We start from the raw sequence: 20,049 nt of genomic DNA, 5'->3' as shown, positions 1-20,049 counted from the left end.
AGCCCGACAGGACCTGGGGGAGCCCACCCGACGCCACTGCTGCACACAGCCACGAGGAGAACACTCTCTAAGAGCAACCAGAGCCACTAACCAGGTTATGACCGCAACCCCTGGGTTAAGCCCTCCAGGGATAACGTCCCTAGGGATTCTCCAGACGCCCTAAGCGTCAAGGTTGATGTGGGACACCTCCACAACAACCACAATGGCGAAGGCGGGACCAAACCACGACCCCCCACCCCCGCTAAGTGATGTAGCCGATCAAAGGAGCCCAGAGAGATTGATGTAATGTGGTGGCAGAAGCTGTCTTGAGACTAATGTGATCTATTATTAGGTTTCTATATTGGCTAGAATTAAGATTTTTATTTTTCCAGTTGATGAGGACCGTTTTCTTGGCGATGCATAGGGCAGTAAAAACCATGTGGACTGTATTAGTTTCTGTAGTGACATCATCCAATTTGCCCAACAAGCACACTAAAGGGGAGGTTGGAATTTTACATTTCAGACACTTTGATAAGTCTTTACTAGGGGTGCAACGATACTTGTATCGATATTGAACCGTTCAATACAGTGCTTTCGGTTCGGTACACATATGTATCGAACAATACAAAGTTTTTAATTTATTATATCAACTTTTCTTCTGACGATGCTCTCTGTGTTGAGCGCTCAGTGGATCTGCGCTCGTCAGTGCAGCCTAGGCGGAGTAGTCAAACGCAGATTCACCGAGCACAGGACAAGGGAGCGAGACAGTTAGCTCGTTAACGTGTTGTCCCGGGGTAGCTCGTTAACGTAGATTTGCCGTGTGGTGGCATTAACGTCATTTCAGATTAACGCTGACAACACTAGTGGGAACACAACGAATATGACTGCACATTTAGACATCATCCTAGTGCAAAGACAAGTGGAAGCAGACAAAAACAACAAGCACGCATGCTACAAACTTTACCCGAGTCATTTAGACAGCCGTTAGCACAGGATTCTCCTTATGGGGACCTGATATGTTTAATATGCTGCTGAGAATATAGCCCAGAAGAAGCGTATAGTGTATCTTTTATTTTGGAAAGAGCCATTTCTCTGTAATAAACTCTCTTTTCCAAAGATGAGTGATTTCTCGAGCAGATGGATTTTTTTTATTATTACTTTGTTGTTTCAGCAACATTAAATTTAAAAACTGTACTTTTGAGTTATAATATATATTTATAATTTTAATAAATGACAAATTAAAAAGGCATGAACAATTTTTTTTGTATCGAAAAAATATCGAACCGTGAATTTTGTGTATCGTTGCACCCCTAGTCTTTACATATCTCGGCCAAAACTTCTGCACTGGTGGACAGAACCAAAGAGCGTGGATGTAATTGTCTGGTGTATTGCCTTGACAGTGTGAGCAGTTGTTGGAAGATGTAAAGCCCATCTGGAACATCCGATGACCTGTATCTCTATGTAGTATTTTATATTGTATTGTATTGTATTAATTGCAGACTGGGATTTCTAATCAATTTAAAGGTTTTTAAGCAAATCTGAGACCAGAAGTTTTGGTCTAAGCTGACTGACAAATCTGCTTCCCACTTTGCAATAGGAAGGGATATTGATTCATCTATTTTAGAAAGTGTTCTGTATATTTTAGACAATAATTTAGGGGATTCAAGAGTAAGACAATGTACCGCGCTTGGTGGTGTTTGCAATTCAACTTGACTGAGGTTAAACTGCTTTTTTACTATGGATTTAATTTGTTGATATTCTAAAAATCTTTTCTTGTTGATCCCATATTGTGTAACTAGTCTGTCAAATGGAATAAAGTCTGTTCCTTCTAATATATGTTCTAAGTATTTAATTCCTTTACCACTCCATTCTGGAAAATTAATCATATTATTGTTTTGTAATATGTCAGGGTTATTCCAGATAGGTGTACGTTTGCATGGGATTAATGAAGACTCCGTTATTTTTAGAAACTCCCACCATGCTGTTAGAGAAAAGCTGATGTTGATACTTTTAAAGCATTCATGTCTTTTGATGTTTGAGCTGATAAATGGTAGGTCTGAGATCTCTAGATCCTTGCATAGTGCCTGTTCAACATCTAGCCAGGGCTTATCTAAGAAGGTATGTTTTAACCATCCTGAGATGTACTGAAGCCTGAGAAGTATTGTTGAAAATTAGGCAGATCTAATCCTCCTTTATCCTTGGTTCTTTGAAGCGTTTTTAAGCTGGGTTTATCTTTCCAAAGGAATTTAGAAATATATGAATTCAGAGATCTGAACCAATCTTGTGATGGTTTGTTCGGGATCATTAGAAATAAGTAATTTATTTTTGGTAAGACCATCATTTTTATAGTGGCGACCCTTCCCATGAGTGATATGGGTAAAGATTTCCATCTAGTCAGATCGCCTTCTACTTTCTTTAGAAGTGGGATGTGGTTTAATTTAGTTAGGTCTGAAAGCTTAGGAGAAACATTAATACCTAAATATTTAATATTTCCAGATTGCAGTGGGGCAGAAGAGGAATTATGGAAGGAGCAGTTAATTGGAAGAAATGTAGAAATTGACCAGTTAACTGAATAATCTGAAACTCTTGAAAACCAGTTTATTAGAGTAATTACCTCAGAAAGGTTGGTTTGTGAGTTTTGGAGAAAAAGTAACACATCATCCGCATAGAGACTGATTTTATGTTCTATGTTCTTACATTTGATGCCCTTAATTGTTGTAGCCTGTCTAAATGCTGCTGCTAGTGGTTCGATAAAAATTGCAAACAGTGAGGGGGAGAGTGGGCATCCCTGTCTGGTGCCCCTCAGGAGACAGAAGCTGGAGGATGTCTGGTCATTTGTTCTGATACGAGCTGTTGGGGAATTGTATAATATTCTTATCCAGTTTATGAAAGAGTTTCCAAAACCAAATTTGTGTAAAGTTGCAAATAAAAATTTCCAGTTAACTCTGTCAAACGCTTTTTCTGCATCTAGAGATAATATTATGGTTTCGATGTTTTTATCGTATGAGTAGTCTATTAAATTAAGTAATCTACCTGTATTTGTTGATGAGTGCCTGCCTTTTATGAAACCAGTTCGGTCAGGATGAATTAAGAGGGGGGTCATTTTCTCCAGTCTCTTTGAGAGAGCTTTGCAGATTATTTTGAGGTCTGCATTTATAAGGGATATTGGACGATAGCTTGAGGGAAATAAAGGGTCTTTGTCTGGTTTTAGCAGGAGACTAATGTTGGCAGAATTCATATTTGGTGGTAGTCTGCCCTTTTCCTCGATTTCCTGCAACATGCTGTGGAATACTGGTGCCAAAATTGTCCAGAATTCTTTGTAGAATTCTGCAGGGAAGCCGTCTGGACCAGGAGCCTTATTATTAGGCATACTTATCAGCACTTCCTGGAGTTCACCTGGCGTCAGTGGCGAATCCAGTGCCATTGCTTGACTGTCTAGTAATTTTGGAAGAGTTATGTTGTCAAGAAACTGATGAATTTCATTTTAGATGGGTTTATTTTTGGTGAATATAAAGTTTCATAGAAATCCCTAAAAATGTTGTTTATTCTTCAAGGGTCATATATTGTGTTTCCAGACAAATCTTTAGCAGCACGTGTGTGTGTGTGTGTGTGTGTGTGTGTGTGTGTGTGTGTGTGTGTGTGTGTGTGTGTGTGTGTGTGTGTGTGTGTGTGTGTGTGTGTGTGTGTGTGTGTGTGTGCACCCTTTCAAGAGATTAACCATCAGCAGGCTACAAGCATGAGATTAGTCCCATTGTAGCTGAACTTAGAAAAGCTTAACACACTGAGTTCAAACTGATGGATACAGAAAAAGACAAAACGCTGAGTAAATGAACAGAAGCTGCAGGTCTGCATCGTGAAGCAGGATTTAGGGTTAGCGTGTCGAGGTTACTCCTGGATTTCCATGGTTACGTTAATTATTTTTCAGTTGAACAACAATTTAAATATGAAAAACCTTTTATTGGGTCAAAAAATCATTTGGTGAACTGAGATGATCTTTTAAACCTTTTCTTTCAGACCAGCAGGAGGCAGCAGAGACTGATCTCTCTCTCTGACGACTGAACCTGGATCAGTTTCACTTTGAGCACTGAGGGAGGTCCAGTCGAGTTTACACCACAATAATGTTCCACTTTAAAGATTTATCTCCGGCTACGACACAGAGAGGAGAAAAAGAAACATTTTGACTGATGTGTGCAACAGCTGTTTACAGACACACACACACACAACCACACACACACTGCGTAAGGTTGTCGCTGCAGGTTGTTGTCATGGCAGTAGGCTAAAAAAATGGCTGAAGATGATTTCCAGATGCTGATGTTTCTGCTGACTCGTTTATATTTTTAAAACAGAGCTGTGAGCTGATTGGTCCATTTTTAAGCTGAAGTGTGAGTCATGGGTCTGCACCTTAAACTGACCCAGAGTCAGTTTACATCAAACTGAAAACCTGAAGACAGACAGCGTAGGAGGAGTTCCCGGTGCATCATGGGTAGGTTCCTCTCAGTAATCTGATCTGAGATCTGCTGCTGAGACAATGGAAACATCTGGAAATTATTCATCAGAGAGCAGAAACAGACCTGAGCTCAGCTGAAGGAGACTGAAGCAGACCACTGGGGCTCCACTGCGCTCCACTCTGAGTCAGATGTTTCTGCTTTCTCAGGGGGTTCATCAGAGATGATTACCCACTCTGGAACTGGAAGTCAAACTGGTTGTAAGCAGCCACATTTCACGTGTCTAAGTTCTGACTGAATCTGAGAAGAATCACAGGTTTTGCCTCTATGGGTGTTTTCATATGTAGTTCTCTTTTAAATGGGATCAATAATATTTGTCCTTATTTTTTGTCATATCTTTACTGTTGCATTGGTGGATGTTCATGTTAGACATGACTCAGACCACACTGCTCTAAATGCTCAGTTTCAGACAGTTTTTTTCTAGCCTTGGATGTGTGTGATGTCAAAAATGGACGGGATCCTTCAGTAAGAGTATTCCCAAAGAGCTATTAGCCAAAATCTCACCATCATGTGTGCCATATCTTTAAAACATTTGAGGACATTGGACAGGTGGACGACAAACGAAGTGGCAGGCCTAAAAAAATGTCTGCAGCTAATAATAATGGATTGCATTTATATAGCGCTTTACAATTCCACTATTCATTCACTCTCACACTCCGGTGGAGGCAAGCTATAGTTGTAGCCACAGCTGCCCTGGGGTAGACTGACAGAAGCGAGGCTGCCATATCGCGCCATCGGCCCCTCTGGCCAACACCAGTAGGCAGGAGGTGAAGTGTCTTGCCCAAGGACACAGCGACCGAGACTGTCCGAGCCGGGGCTCGAACCAGCAACCTTCCGGTTACAAGACGAACTGCCAACTCTTGAGCCACGATCACCCCTGATGAACAATAACTAAAAGTTGTGTCTGTAAGAAAGCAAAGATCTGATACAGAAATGTCTCAGTGGAAAAGTGACTGTCAGGCATCCATTCTTAATGAAGAGAAACAGGAAAAGCCTGAGGTACACTTTGCCAAATGAAACATGCAGATGACAAAGAAAGAGATTTCCATATTGGATCGATCCTGCCCGGCTTAACAACAACTGCCTCTGGTTAATTAACCAAAGAAAATGAAAATAAACATAGTACTCCATGACGTGTGCTAATCAGGCTAATTTGGGATGGGTGTTTGAATGTTGAGAATGCCTACTGTTGTATAGTATGAAAGACTGGAGTAACAGTGAGGATGCAAAGAGCAGAGGTAGTGAAGGTAGATGAGTGTCAGAGCTGCACAGAGCAGGTCAGGTACGACAGTGAGTGTCTACAGCCAACTGTAATGGTTTAGGGCTGCATTACAACCTGTGATGTCTGGGACTTTTTCACAATGTATGGAATTATGAATGTAAGAAAGGACAGTCAGATTTGGATTCACCATAAAATACAGTCTGGAAAGAGTCTGACTGGCAATGGCTTCATTTTTTAGCATGACGATTAATTTTCATGAAGCCTTCATAAATGTACATCAGTGCAATCTCAGGATCATCAGGTGACATCCAATCCAATGTCCAATCCGAGGTGACAGGATAAAGCATTAAAATTGTTTGTGATGAGTGAAGTTCACAGAGTCACACTCAGCTATTTATTATTGATCATTTATTAGCGATGGACAAAAGCGCGCCTCTCCTCTCAGAATAACTCTGACCGACAAATGTGACTTCGGGACCTCGGTCGGCCAATATCTCCTCATTCATCCTGTCTCTATAGAAAAATGCTCTGATTTATGGTTTCTATGACAACAGTTTGACAACTTCCTGTTCCCACAACAGCTGAGAAAGGAAGTGAAGAGTCATTGCGTCTCTGCAGGTTATCATCGCGTGACGACTCTTGTGGTTTTATCGAGTTTGCTTTTTTTGTTTTACACAAAGAGTTTGCTGTGAGTGAAGGTCAGGTGGAACCCGTTTTTATCCAGCTGCTATAAATATGAACACGTGAAGGAGAAATGAGTTCATGGGGAACAGACCAAAAACAGCTGCTCAGAATACAGAGGAGTGGAGGGAAAAAACAGAGCCCGAAACCAAAAAACAACAGTTCAGGAGGTCGACCGGGCCTCAGGGCAAAACTCAGAGGCTGGCGGCAAAGACAGAGACGTTCTGGAGGCCGGCTACGTGGCCAGCGGCGCAGAAGGAGCAGTTCTGGAGGCCAGCCGACGGAGACGGTGGAGCTTTGGAGGCCTATGACGTGGCCAGATGAGCAGACAGACAACCGAGGGCGGCTTTGCAGGTGGCCGGTAACGGAGACAGGGGCCTGCTGGATTGGGTGGAGCAGGATCAGACAATGGAGCGGTGAACTCTGTGTTGGGTGCTGCACATGGCAGACAGCTGGCTCAGCCAGCAGTGGTGTAAGGAAGCCAAGAGACACTGGAGGCTGGGCCTGCTCTGCATAACCAGCTTTGGAAGACGGGACCGAGTTACACCATCAGAATCATTAAAGAGTCTTTTTTTCTGCTGGATCGGGGGGGGAGGCATCTGCCAACATAGGCTGGGGAGAGAGAAGGAAGACAGAATAAAAGGCATGCTGTGGAAAAGACCCAGAGATTAATAACTAGTATGATTCAATGCAGAGAGGTCTATTAACACATAGTGAGTGAAGAAGAAACACCCAGTGCATCATGGGAATCCCCCAGCAGCCTACACCTATTGCAGCATAACTAAGGGAGGATTCAGGGTCAGCTGGTCCAGCACTAACTATATGGAAAAGAAATAGTAAAAACTTATATGATTTTACTCATGAAAGTGGCCACTTTCTCATTACTTTAATATATTGTTTTAGTAAGTATCCAAAACATACAAGTTTCATTATATAATTCTTCAAGGGATCTTATGTCTGTTTTCACTCTTGTATGCTTTTCATACAAGTTTCACACAAGACAGATACAAACTTTATAAGATTTATATATATCTTTTCCATATGGGCTAACTATATGCTTTAGCAAAGAGGAAAGTTTGAAGCCTGATCTTGAAAGTAGAGATAGTGTCTGTCTCCCGAATCCAAACTGGAAGCTGGTTCCACAGAAGAGGGGCCTGAAAACTGAAGGCTCTGCCTCCCATTCTACTTTCAAATACTCTAGGAACAACAAGTAGGCCTGCAGAGTGAGAGCGAAGTGCTCTAATAGGGTGATATGGTACTACAAGGTCATTAAGATAAGATGGGGCCTGATTATTTAAGACCTTGTATGTGAGGAGCAGGATTTTGAATTCTGGATTTAACAGGGAAACCACAGAGCATGATTGGTTGACATGACAACGACGAGAGGGAGACTGAGGAAATAAATACTATCAGGGACCAAGCAGCCAAAAACATACAAGCACAGGTGTCATCTTCTAAAAATGGGTTTTATTAAACCCCCGAAAAGAAGAAGTTACTACAAAACCTCAAAATAATGGAAGCAAGCTATTTTAAGAACTAAGTGGGCAACCAGACATAATTCTACTCCAAAAACAACAATATTTTACAAGATATCATAACTCAACAAACTGACCTCCACAATAAGAGACAGCTCAGCTTATATAGTAACTGAACGAACTATTTAAAGACAAAAAGCACAGAGACAGTAACTAAACATGACACAAGAAGAAACCCCGTTCCCCCTGTGTGGTTAAGTCCATTTTGTTGGCCTCTGCGCTTAAACCAGCTCCATCCTTAGCATCCTTTTACTTAAGTCAGGAAGGACTGGAGCACCAACCAGGTACCAGAGTAATTCAGTTGTGTGATCACATGCAACCATCACCATACACAGAGGATAACGAGGGAATAGACTACATACACAGCTGAAACTGACTAATGAGACAGGGGAAGCAAAACTGAACAGGATGGAAGACTATCAAAATAAAACAGGAAGTAACAAACGCAGAGACCCAGGCAGTGACACATGGGCTAGCCACTAGAACAGGAAACAGACATGGACATGAGACTATGACAGACAATGAACAGAGCAGAAATCAAGAATTATTAATACAAGCTCAGAGGCACTGGAAATGGCATGTTCAGAAACTAGAACATAAAGAACAGAAGCTCAAACCCAAAGCTCATGATAACATAGACAATAACATATTTGGGAACCTCACATCATTCTCTTAAACTTTCAAAAATAAGTCCAGAACAAAAATTCAAATTCCTGGGTTATAATCTGAGATAAAGTACAGAAGCCAACATGCACTGTTGAAACAAAGTTGTTTAAAATATTACAAGTGTTGCTGAAGGTTTGCCCTCATCAGACTAGATAAATTTAGATTAGCACACAAGCTGCTGTTTCCAGTCAGTAAAACTGATTTCCAGATATTAAAAAAATGTGCTGGATGCTGAAACGTTTTCTTTAAATGCATCAGTGACAGACAGACAGACAGACGTTCACTTGACTAGGTGCATCCTGGCTGTGTTTACAGCAGCACTGCGTTCACTGTAATCAAACTTTAGAAATGAAGAGCTTCCTGTTTACTTTAACCTTCCTTTAACTCAAACATCTGCAGGGGTTTGTTTTTCCTTCTTCAACTGTTCAGGTCTGAGGCTGACTCACAGTTTCCCATCAGGCGTTTAAACTTCGGCACTTCTAGAATTCAGATTTTTTGTTGCGTCCGTGAAGGTAACACAATTAGTAGCTTGAGAATACATGGCGGTAACACTAAAATATAATTAATAAATGGTAAATTGATAGTTAATTAACCTTTAGTTACTGGTTATGTACTGTAATTAAATAATGAAGTGATCATTAATTGTGTAAACCAGATCCAACTTTAGAGTAATATCCACATAATGTCCACGTGATGTTTATAATATCTGTTTTAAAGCACGTAGAGGTTGGCAGATGGAGTTCAACACTGTGGACGTTGGTGTCCTCGTTTACTTTTACCACCTTTAGGCACTAAAATAGTTTGGATTAAAATACAACAACTTATGAGCGAGTACTGCCTCCCGATTGGCTGGACCTCAGCATCACGGAACGAGCAGCGATGATGATGATGATGACGCGTGTCTTTCACGTTGTGTCTTCAGTGCACTTTTGTTCTGTCTTTTCCAACTTACACATGTACTCTGGAGAGGGTCTTTTATTTTGGATATTCTCCATGTGTTCATGTCTTACTTAGTGGTTTTATTAGAATTATATATTTTTTTGCATTTCAGTGTTTAATAACAACATAAAGAGTCTGTGTTTGTTTCACTAACAATGAATTTACCGTTTGTTGCCAATTTTTATCATAAAGTGTTGAGACTGAAGAAGGAAACTTGTCAAACACAACATGTTTGCAGGGTTTTCTTGCTGAACAGCAGCTTGCTGTTTTATCCCCCAGGGATCAATAAAGTATTCTGATATTTCAGGTAATTTTCAGTTTTATTGAGAACATTTACAGCCTCACAGCTGCTGTTTAATACAAAAAAGGATCAGAGGAATTTTCTGCTGCTGATCAAATGCATCCACAGTTCGTTCAGTCATTCTTGTATCAGACTTTGGAGGCGATAGGAGAATAATATTTTGCACATAATTGTGTAAATGCATTGGGAAATACTATTTCTACATATGCAAGTTCAGTTCCTGCCCCTTTTTAACCTCTTTGCTGTAAAGCCTCAGCTTTACCCGACTGTTCCAGTGATGATAAATTCTTTTAAAAAATGTATCTCCTTGAAAAAAAGCATTCCCATCAGACAGTCAAGGCCAAGGCACAAAGGCCATTTTGATTTGCCAAACTTCCTGCGTGCATTTTTCCTGAAACAGGAACTGAGGTTTGATGATAGCTGGAGGAAATATCAGGATTTAATTCCAGGCTTTGCGCTTGCTGCAGAAACTGATGATTTTCTTTTGAAGCTCTTCACTTGTTTCAGGTCTGTCAGCGTGCTTTCATTTGATGTACAAACTGGTCTTAACCCGTTTTAATGCCTGTGTAACAGCAGCCGTTCATCCTGCAGATGGTCTGACTGCAGCTTTCTTTAATGTGTTACTGGATTTACTGGTGTATAAACTTCTAACAGGAGCCAGTTTGAACACCAGTGAGTCACGGTGTTTGTTCTCTGCTGGAGGTTTGACTCATTAAATCAGATCCTGACACACATTCAGGATCACAAACAAGCCTGGAAATGATTTTGTACGCTGGTTTGCTCCACAAACTGCTGACGTCTCACAGACCTGGAGGACGGAGGGGGTCGTGTGCTCTACAGGCCGTGAAAAACTCTGGATGCAAATGATAGTGATACCTGGCTGCATTAAAAACAAAAGCTCAGGTTTTCAGATTCTCTCTCTGTTCTTTAGTTTTTCTGCCTATAATTTTCCACCTTCCTCTGTGTTTATAGCAGCAGGTAAAAATACATGTAATTACTGTAATAACACAGTAAAACTGTGAGCATTTGGCAGGAAGTCACAGCCTCCCAGAATTCTGTGAATTAAATCATAATTCTGGTGAATCATCATTTCGAAATGTTTGCCTCCTCTGTCCTCCTCACACTGGAGTTTAAACATTCAGGCTCCCAGCAGTGCTCCTGATTGGTCAGTGACATTGTTTGTTGTCAGCAGCTAAACATGTTGCAGGCTTAAATCGCACATGTAAAAATTGTCTAATCATGTGCGTCCGTGTTATCCGCATGCAGATGGCAGAGCAGGTTGGCTGCTCATGTCTGCGTTGTTCGAAATGACCGCAAACTGTTGTTGTGAGGGTCGGCACAGTTGGCTCAGAGTCCGCTGGCAGAGTCCTGAATGGATTTATAATGTGGTAAAAACACTGTTGGCTGCGTGAGGGTGAGGGTGGTGGGAGGGAGCATGAGGAAGGGAGGGTGGGTTGGGGGAGGTAATGACTTCCAGCTGCCTGAGGCTGAGCAGAGGAGGATGTTCGATTTCTACGCCATCAGAAACTGTGGCCTGCTGAGCCCAGCATGTTCGAGCTGGACTGAATTAGTTTAGTCAGTGTTAATAATATTGTTAATAACTGTTTGCATAAAATATATTAGGGGGGTCCCTGCAGCCCAATTTCTTCTGCTCAGTTTTCTCTGCTTTTGTTTGCATAACTCAGATGTCTTAATTAGTTGGACTGAACGTGCTCAAAGGCAGATTTATCAGCTTGAGCGAGTTCCTGTATGTACAAGCGGAGAAGTAATATTAGAACAAGGCTGATAACAATATTAATGGATTCTGATCTTTTCCTCCATGCTTTGTTTGGCGTTTGCAGGAAACACGATATTGTCTGGTATAATGTTGCAGTTTGATTGATGCTCACCATGAAAACACCTCCTCACTTCCAATTTGTGCTTCCTACAGGAAATGTATTTTTACTTCTTGCACGTAAGTGTAGCCATGATGTCACAGTTAATTCTCTAAAGGAACAGTCAGTCATTTTTTGAGACCAACGGATGCAATCTCATTAGTTTATAATTAATTCATTAAAAATAAATTGGACAGACTCCCAGTTTCTGGAAGCTGCCATCTTCAGATGGTTGAGCTGGACGTTGCCATTCTGCAAGATCAGCTGCAATGGTCGTACACCAAAGCCAGAGGAGAACAGAACTCGTAGGCATTCATGTGCCGTGTGTCTGCACCTTCAGACTATAGATATGAGAAGAGAAGGGGTCGCACTTACTAAAGAACCAGAAACACATAGGAAAGAGACAGCGCCACTGGTATCAGGATAAAATGTCATCTTCTTCCTCCACACCTCAGCCTTATCTCCTGAACCAAAGTCAAGGCTCTAACACATGAAAGCGTGCATAAACATTCTTATTTATTCCTGATTGTATCCCAATTACTTGTTGTCAGCAGATTACACATGTGACCCTCCCATCTTTAAACAATGACTGCTGGTTATAAGCTAATATTATTCCAGCTAATGTTAGGCTTGAACGTCCTAAAAATCACACTTTGCCTCCGATGAAGTTTGAATACATTCTCACATCACATCATTTATTCGCTCAGTGTCAGTCCAACAATGTTAGATCCACTTCAAAGACAGTTTCCCCAACACTGCGGCAATAACAGCAGCACTTACCAACAGAAAAGCTGATATCCTCAACAACTCGCTTGAGTATTGTCGTCATCTTTGACTCATCTTTGACTCCTTTCACAGCTGAGGTAAACAGAGGCAACAGATGAACGGCAGCCAAAGTTGTTTGTCCTACAGCGGCCACCGTAGCTAGGATTATGCACTTGAATATGGAGGGACAAGAAAACCAAATTCAGTTGCCTGCAATCTGCACTCTACTGACGTCTAGTAAAAAGGTTGCCGTATGCTCCACTGTCGCTTGTTTCTGTTGAATAACCTTCAGGCGCTGAAGCCACTTCTATTATAATATTCTGTGCTATCCGGTTGTTCAGTGATGACGCGACGAATCCTACTTCCGGGTCTAAAGTAGTCTGCGTTTAATATGGCTTTTGTGTTGTTAACATGTTTAATGTTTTGTATTTCCTTCTATTTAATCTCAAAAAGCTCCTAAAACAGTCAGTGATCCCTGTTGACCTCCCTCGGCTTTTATTACCGCTAATCATTTATTTAAGCTCAGTTTTTAAAACCTTAGGATGTAACTACAGCCCATCCCATGCAGCAGTATATGAATGACTAACCTCGTACTGTGGATGGATTATCTCAGTTGTTCTCCTGGCTGAAGTTTGGTCCTTTTACAGCATCCTGCCATGCGATTACATTTGTTCCTGACCACCGAGAACACTCACGTTAACTTTTATCGAGTGGAAAAAAAGTTAGCTTGTTTATATTATGCTAACATAGCTGTGTCGCTAGCGGTTACGTAGCACATCATTATATACCAGCTAGCCCAACTTCAGTAACCCTACAAACGTCACTGCTGTTTAGTTTTCTGTCTTCATTTATGCTGGAAGTGATAACAGAGCTGTACATTTTAATTTGTTTCCAAAACCCCGCAGTCAGGACATGCTATATTGTATTTAGATAGAAGCTAGCGAGCTAACTCCCTGCTAACTTCTAACTCCGTTAAATGTCATAAATTCCGTTTTCATGGATGCCTGGATGTTAAACTCAATTGTTACACCTGGTAGAGCAGAACGCTGATCATTTTATTAAAGATAAAAGACTTTAGACAGTTTTTCAACTCTCAGTAATGCCACAGTGATCGTTTGATATATGGACCTGCAGCGGAGTTTAGACCCAGACACGGCTAGTGACGTCAGACTGAACGACCGGATACTGACTAGAAGTAACGTAAGGAACATAGATCTGTCCACCCACCACTGGGGCAGCATTCTAAGTTAAGATGCCAATGCTTCCAACTATCCGACCCTCTCCAGGATCTTCCCCAGTGCCTCTTCTTGATTGAATGTTATCAAGAGAACCCAGGCACCCGTCAAAGGAAGCTCAGTACTGTTTGCATCCATGATCTTATCAGTGGAGCGGTTTGTGGGCCTGAGTGATCCCACGAGATAGTTTGTTTTCAATCCTGGTCGGGTCTCCCAAGGCAAAAAAGCCTTTGATGAAAATATCTACCTAGAAACGTCAGAATAGGGACACTTTGGTCCCGCTCTGAAGCCAGGCCTGGGTGAGGGGCTGATAAGCTAGCACATGGCCTCCAATTACTGACATAACTGTAACGCTGCTATTTCTTTACATTCTTTTCCTAATTTTATTCAATATAAATAATGTTTTTAAAGTCACACAGTTTGTCACATCTGTGTGAATTATGAGAGAATATTTGTTGCCCATGGCTTCATTCCTTACTAGAGAGTTAATAAAAGTATTAAGTTAGTTAAAGCTGTTACAACACATCAGAAAACGTGATGTTCAATCATACGTTGGAGTGAGGAGGTTGTGATCTTTCACAGCCAGCACAGAAAGTGTTTTTCTAGACTCTGGGCTGCTGGGTGAACCAAGTCTGTGACATTTCTGTATTTCAAAGTCTGCCACAGAAGAGAAAGCTTTCTGCTGGGACTCTATGGGTTTTAGGGCTTCTTCTTTCTAAATGACAAACACAATGTGTGATGAGGTCTGAAAAGTTTAGTTTGGTGATGTGGTGGTTTGGTTTTGTGGTTTGGTTTGTGGTTGAGGTCTGATCTGGATGCAATAACCAGAACATGAAGCCTACATAGTTTCTTTTCCACAAACTGAAGGTGATTAATGTTCCCTGGATCTTTTCTGGACTGATGAATATGATGCTAATGACGAGGAGGAGGAGAATCATCTGCTTGGTTCAGAATCTCCGCTGCTCTGTTTCTGCATTGATTCTTCCATCTTAACCTCTGCAGCTGCTGAAAAGAAAAGATCCTGAAGGAAGTAAAATAAACAAAGGGAAAGCAGAGGGTGGGGGTGGAGGTGCAGAGCTGAGTGGAAAAAGCAGGGTGAGGGTTAACTGGGGCCCCAGGTATGTTCTCCACCCCCAGCACTGTTAGCTCAGTTTAGATTAGCAGCCCTGCAGCAGACTCAGACTAAATATGCAGCTATTTCGGTTAAGAGGTTGATTCAGCTTGAACTGAATCAGCCTCTTAGAAACATCCTGCACATTCACAGAAACCTGCAGCTCACAGCAAACTTCATAAACACCTCCAAACATTGGCACCGAATTTAAGGGAGATCAGACAGAGCGGAGACTCGTCGGTTTGCTGAACACTTCAGTTAAAAACAACAAAGAGCTTCTGATTGGTGTTTGCCTCATCAGGTAGTCAGCTGTTCTCCTGGACGGACTGGTGCCTGTTTCTGGTGTCAGATTAACACGCTCGCTGATCCTGATACTGATGAAGACAAACACACGTCTGATTCTTAATTAAACAGGAAACAAGCTGACTGATTCACTTTTCACTGCATAGCTAATAAGTCAAATAACAGAAAGAAAAAAAACTGAAATAGGGCAGAAAGCAGGATGATGACAGTCTTAGAAAATTCAGTTTAAACTGCGGAAACCAGCCTTAGAAACCAGAAGGAGACGTACAAAGAGACAGATAAACAAGAGCTCAAGTTTCATCTCAGCTTTCAAGGTCATTGTGCTTAAATTCAAAGCAGATCATCTGTTTTACTGAACAGTTCACCCTAAAATCAGATATGTGCTCTGGTCTGCAGAGCTGTTTATCTACTTCGATGAGTTCTGTGTCAGTTGCTTGGTGTGAGTTTTTGAAACGCAGAGATCTTACTGACTACATCCGCCAACAAAAAGAAGTGTGCAGCTGGCTAACGTTGTCCATCAGGCATTTCTTTTTAGGAATTGAGTAATAATTTCTGGGAAGAAATCTTACTGCTCAGTAAGTATTATTTCTTTAATTTGTTAATCTTTTAGCACTTTGAGCACTGCAAGTCAAAGCCATGTAGTTCTATTATATAGACATGCCTCCATCCGCTTTTCTAACAGCTTGTCCAATTTGTGCTTGCAGGGGGACTGCAGTCGATTCCAGCTGTCATGTAAAAGGTGAGTTAGACCCTGGACAGGTTACCAGCCCATCACATATCCAGAGTTAGGCCGTCTCTTTGAATATCTCCAAAACTGGTCAACAGACTTAATTTTGATGGATAAATATACTTGCAGGACGACAGAAAATTATTTAGTTTAATTAGTACTAGGAAATTACTGCTCATAACACAAGTAGAATACTTACAGTCATATGAAAAAGTAAACCCCATGATTGAGTAGTTTGTAAAACCGCCTTTAGCAACAGTAATTTCAAGTAATGGTTTACTGTATGACTTTGTCAGTCTTTTACATCGTTGTGGAGGGATTTTGGCCCACTGTTCTTTAACATGTAGCTTCAGGTCATTGAGGTGTGCAGGCATTGACTTATACATAGTCCTGTTAGGATCCTGCCAGAGCTTTTTATTCAAGTTAAACACTTTGGTATACAAAGGAGTCCATGGTTCACTCAGTGACTGCAGGGTGTTCAGGTCCTGTGGCTGTGAAACAACCCCAACTCTTCACCCTTCCACCACCGTGCTGACAGTTGGTATGTGGCATTAGTGCAGATATCATCCAAGCATGGTGCTGCGCATCTCTAAGTTAGTTTCGTCTATCCAAAGGATGTTGTTCCAGAAGAGTTTTTTTCAGATGCAACGCTGCACTTCTTTTTAGACAGAAGAGGTTTTGTCGTGGCAACCACTCTGAACAAGTCTTTCTCCAACCGCGCTGACATTAACTTTAACGTTTAAAATGCGAACTGACGCCTGTAGAGTCTGATATGCAGTTTCTCTGAGCTGCCTCGTCTGACCTCGGGGTGAATTTCTGGTACATCCACTTCTGCATTTATAGAGATGCTCACCTGCCGATCATCAGTTAAACAAGTGCATCTGACCAGCAGCATCTGCCTCTTAATTCCACTTAATACCTCTGGAAGCAAAAAGGATGTTGTTAATTTTTCACACGACTGCATAGAGTCCTGTGAAAATGTTTGGGTTTTTTTATATGACAGTGAAATTCCTGCACACCAAATCCTAAAACATGACTTTAGAAAGAGCTCTTTGTCAGCTAAGGAATGTTTTTGGAGAAGAGCACACATGAGAAAGAGTATGTACATTGTGTATGTACAGTATGTATGTGCCAACAGCTGTTTGGTGGTTTCTGTCCTCACTGCAGCTGAGTATGTTCACGTTCCTCTTTGTCAGTGCCCCCCACTTCACTCCTCCTCCTGCTGAAATCTGTCAGTCACACACAAATGTTTCCACCTCCGCTGTTGAAATTTGGTTAATTTGTGGTGGTCGTGTTTCTGGCAAAGCAGCGAAGCTTGGAATTCCTGACCCACTTTCCACTGCCGCACATTCCCCAACATTCCCAAGCATTCCAGAAAGCCATGATTGATATCAGTCAACGATCAATCTGAAGCAGAGGACGGAGAGCTGGATTCGCGCTGCATACCAAAGGTGTTTAGATGATACACGCTGAGCTGAAAAATCAATTCAGAAACTGTCCTCATGTAAAGAAAATCAGTTCTGATAATTCACTCTCGCACAGCTAAAAGCACATCGGTCGTCTACACGGGTGGAAGATGGATCCGTGTATGTCACTTTTAGTGATTCTGGATCCACAGGAAGCCCTGCTTCACGTGTTAAAGTTCATTTATAGTAGTCACAGTGTTGCTCTACACATCATAACCAACTCATTGTTAATGGGACTTTGAGCTGAATTGGTTTCTGATGCTTTTATTTTGATAAGCTGAAAACCTCTTTTCTCCTGATTTCTCAGTAACAACATCTGTGGCGCCGGTATAGCTCGAGTCGAGCAGTAAGGACATTGCAGAGGTTCAGATCCACCCCGAGGCCAGTTACTGGATCCTTTCCTCCCCCTCTCTCTCACGCTCAGCTTTCCTGCCTTCTCTCCACCGTCTATTCTCAATTTAAAAAATAAAAATAAAACGTATTTCATGAAATGATAACGATTGTTGTTTGCGTTCCAATAAGCCGGCTGAAGGCAACAAAGTGGTGCAAAAAAAAGTGCAGTTTGTTGAGCGGCCACTTTAGGCTGTTTCCAGTGAGTCAGTCCCCGTAGACTCCCATGTTAAAATGTCTGACTTTACAGCCTGGTAGAGGTAATTTACCAGTTCATAATAGCTGCACAGCGTCATTTTAATATAATGCTCTCATGTAAATGTTATTAAAGCTTTGAGTTATATTGTGATGATTCTTTGACTGACAGCTGGACCAACAAATAGCCAGTAGTTTGTTACTCAGCATTGATTATCAGGCATTTGTACAGTTTGTTTAGCGAGCTTCTCACCCAAATATTGAAACAACATGCTAAAGCTGACATTTCACAAAAAAAAGCCAAACACTAATGGTCCTGTTGTTTAGCCAGACCATTAGTTATTATATACAGTCAACAATGTAAACACATGTGAAGAAGAAACACTGTGAAAGGTCAGATCAAACACACTGTAGATGTTTGCACTGTGAAGGGTGGAAATTAATGTAATGACATTTCCTTCATTTCTTCTTTTTTTAAGACAAACAGTGAGAAGAAAAAAAGATTTATCACCGGCAGACGTCTCGCTAAAGCATGTCTTACACTCTTTTTTTCTATGACCTTTGACCTGACTCATAGAGGTCAATAGTAGAACACCTCAGGAGGTTTTCTGGTTTTACAACTGCACTATTACAGGAAACTTTATTGTTCCAGGCAATGGAGTCGCCACTGCCCAGGGTTTTGTCTGTAGGCATTTTCTTCTTTGTTTATTTCTTTATTGTGGCCACAGTGAAGATGATGACGGCTGATAACTGGCTGGTTTATGGCTTGACCCCAAGCACTGACTGCCAGGTGATTGCCTGCAGGACAGGTGATAGGTGAGAGAGCGCAGGATCATCATCCAGTCTGTCTGAAAGCCAGGAGGTTAACAAAATGAGTCACGCTGAGGCTGCAGACACAGAAAGAAAGTTCTCTTTATTTTAAAAGCAGCTTGAATGCTTTTCATTCCAGGACCCCCGGAAAACAAGATGGTACAGCTCAAGAATCTTTTCAAATCCTAATGAATGTATTTCTCGGTCAAACTCTGCTTTCTTCACTCGGTCTAAAACAAGCTTCACCAAGCAGAGCAGCATGTTTTCTGACATTTAAAGTTCAGTTTCTTTCAGTGATTGCTGAGGCATTAATGAGGTTTGATAACGATGTGTCTCTGTGTCAGCACAGCAAGAGAAACATTGGGTTTATTTAAGTATAACCAACATTAGTTTCATTTTTTCATAGCCACAGAGATTTCTCAAACCATTAACTAAATACCAAAGTGTCTGTCTCAGTGTAACATAATTTTAAGTAGACACTGATGCATCGCCTTGTCAACATGTTGGTTTTCCCGGGCATTAGAACGCAGAGAAACACGATACTGGGATCTTCTTCTGCTCTTCTTTTGTTATACTGCTCAGATCCACTTTTCAATTGGCTCTGACTGAGAAGCGGAGCACACTGAACGCTTGTCCTGACCGTTACTGATGATTTTTATGCAAAATAAGGTCATAATTTAGCAAAAGAAATTTAAGTGGCATTAAATAAGACATAAAACTAGTGACTGAGACCATAAACTCAGCAGGGCAGTGTTTCCTGAGGTCATAAATTAAACCAATGCAGGGTCATTTTCTCATAAACTTTTGATAACGGGACCTCGTTTTGCATTCAGAGCTCCTGTGTTCACTGAGATATTCAACATCTCTTTATCTCAGTCGGTGATCCCCACATGCTTCAAAGAGTCCATCATTGTTCCTGTCCCGAAGAAACCCCACCCTGCTTCTCTCAATGACTATCGCCCTGTAGCCCTCACCTCAGTAGTGATGAAGTGCTTTGAACGCCTGGTCAGAGACTTCATCATTTCTTCACTACCAGACACACTGGACCCACTACAGTTCGCTTACCGTCCAAATCGTTCCACAGACGATGCCATCTCTCATCTCCTCCACACATCACTCACTCACTTGGACACTAGAAGGGGGAATTATGTTAAAATGCTCTTCATAGACTACAGCTCTGCATTTAACACCATAATTCCCTCCACACTCACCACCAAGCTGGAGCATCTGGGACTCAGCTCATCTATGTGTCAGTGGATCTCCAACTTCCTAACTGGCAGACCACAGGCAGTAAGGATGGGCGGACATGTCTCAGCCTCCACCACTCTCAGCACTGGAGCCCCCC

General features: G+C 41.6%; 1 long non-coding RNA gene across 1 annotated transcript; it reads left to right on the top strand.

The window, feature by feature from the left end:
• The first annotated feature begins 15,559 nt into the window (after positions 1–15,559).
• On the top strand, positions 15,560–17,806 carry LOC145428446 (uncharacterized). Its single transcript, XR_013908743.1, has 3 exons — positions 15,560–15,691; positions 15,821–15,855; positions 17,617–17,806. It is a non-coding gene; the product is annotated as an uncharacterized LOC145428446 (long non-coding RNA).
• The last annotated feature ends 2,243 nt before the right edge of the window (positions 17,807–20,049 follow it).

Source organism: Astatotilapia calliptera, chromosome 1, assembly GCF_964374335.1.
Source record: "Astatotilapia calliptera chromosome 1, fAstCal68.1, whole genome shotgun sequence".
Classification (NCBI taxonomy): Eukaryota; Metazoa; Chordata; class Actinopteri; order Cichliformes; family Cichlidae; genus Astatotilapia; species Astatotilapia calliptera.
This window is presented reverse-complemented; position numbering and strand designations above follow the sequence as displayed.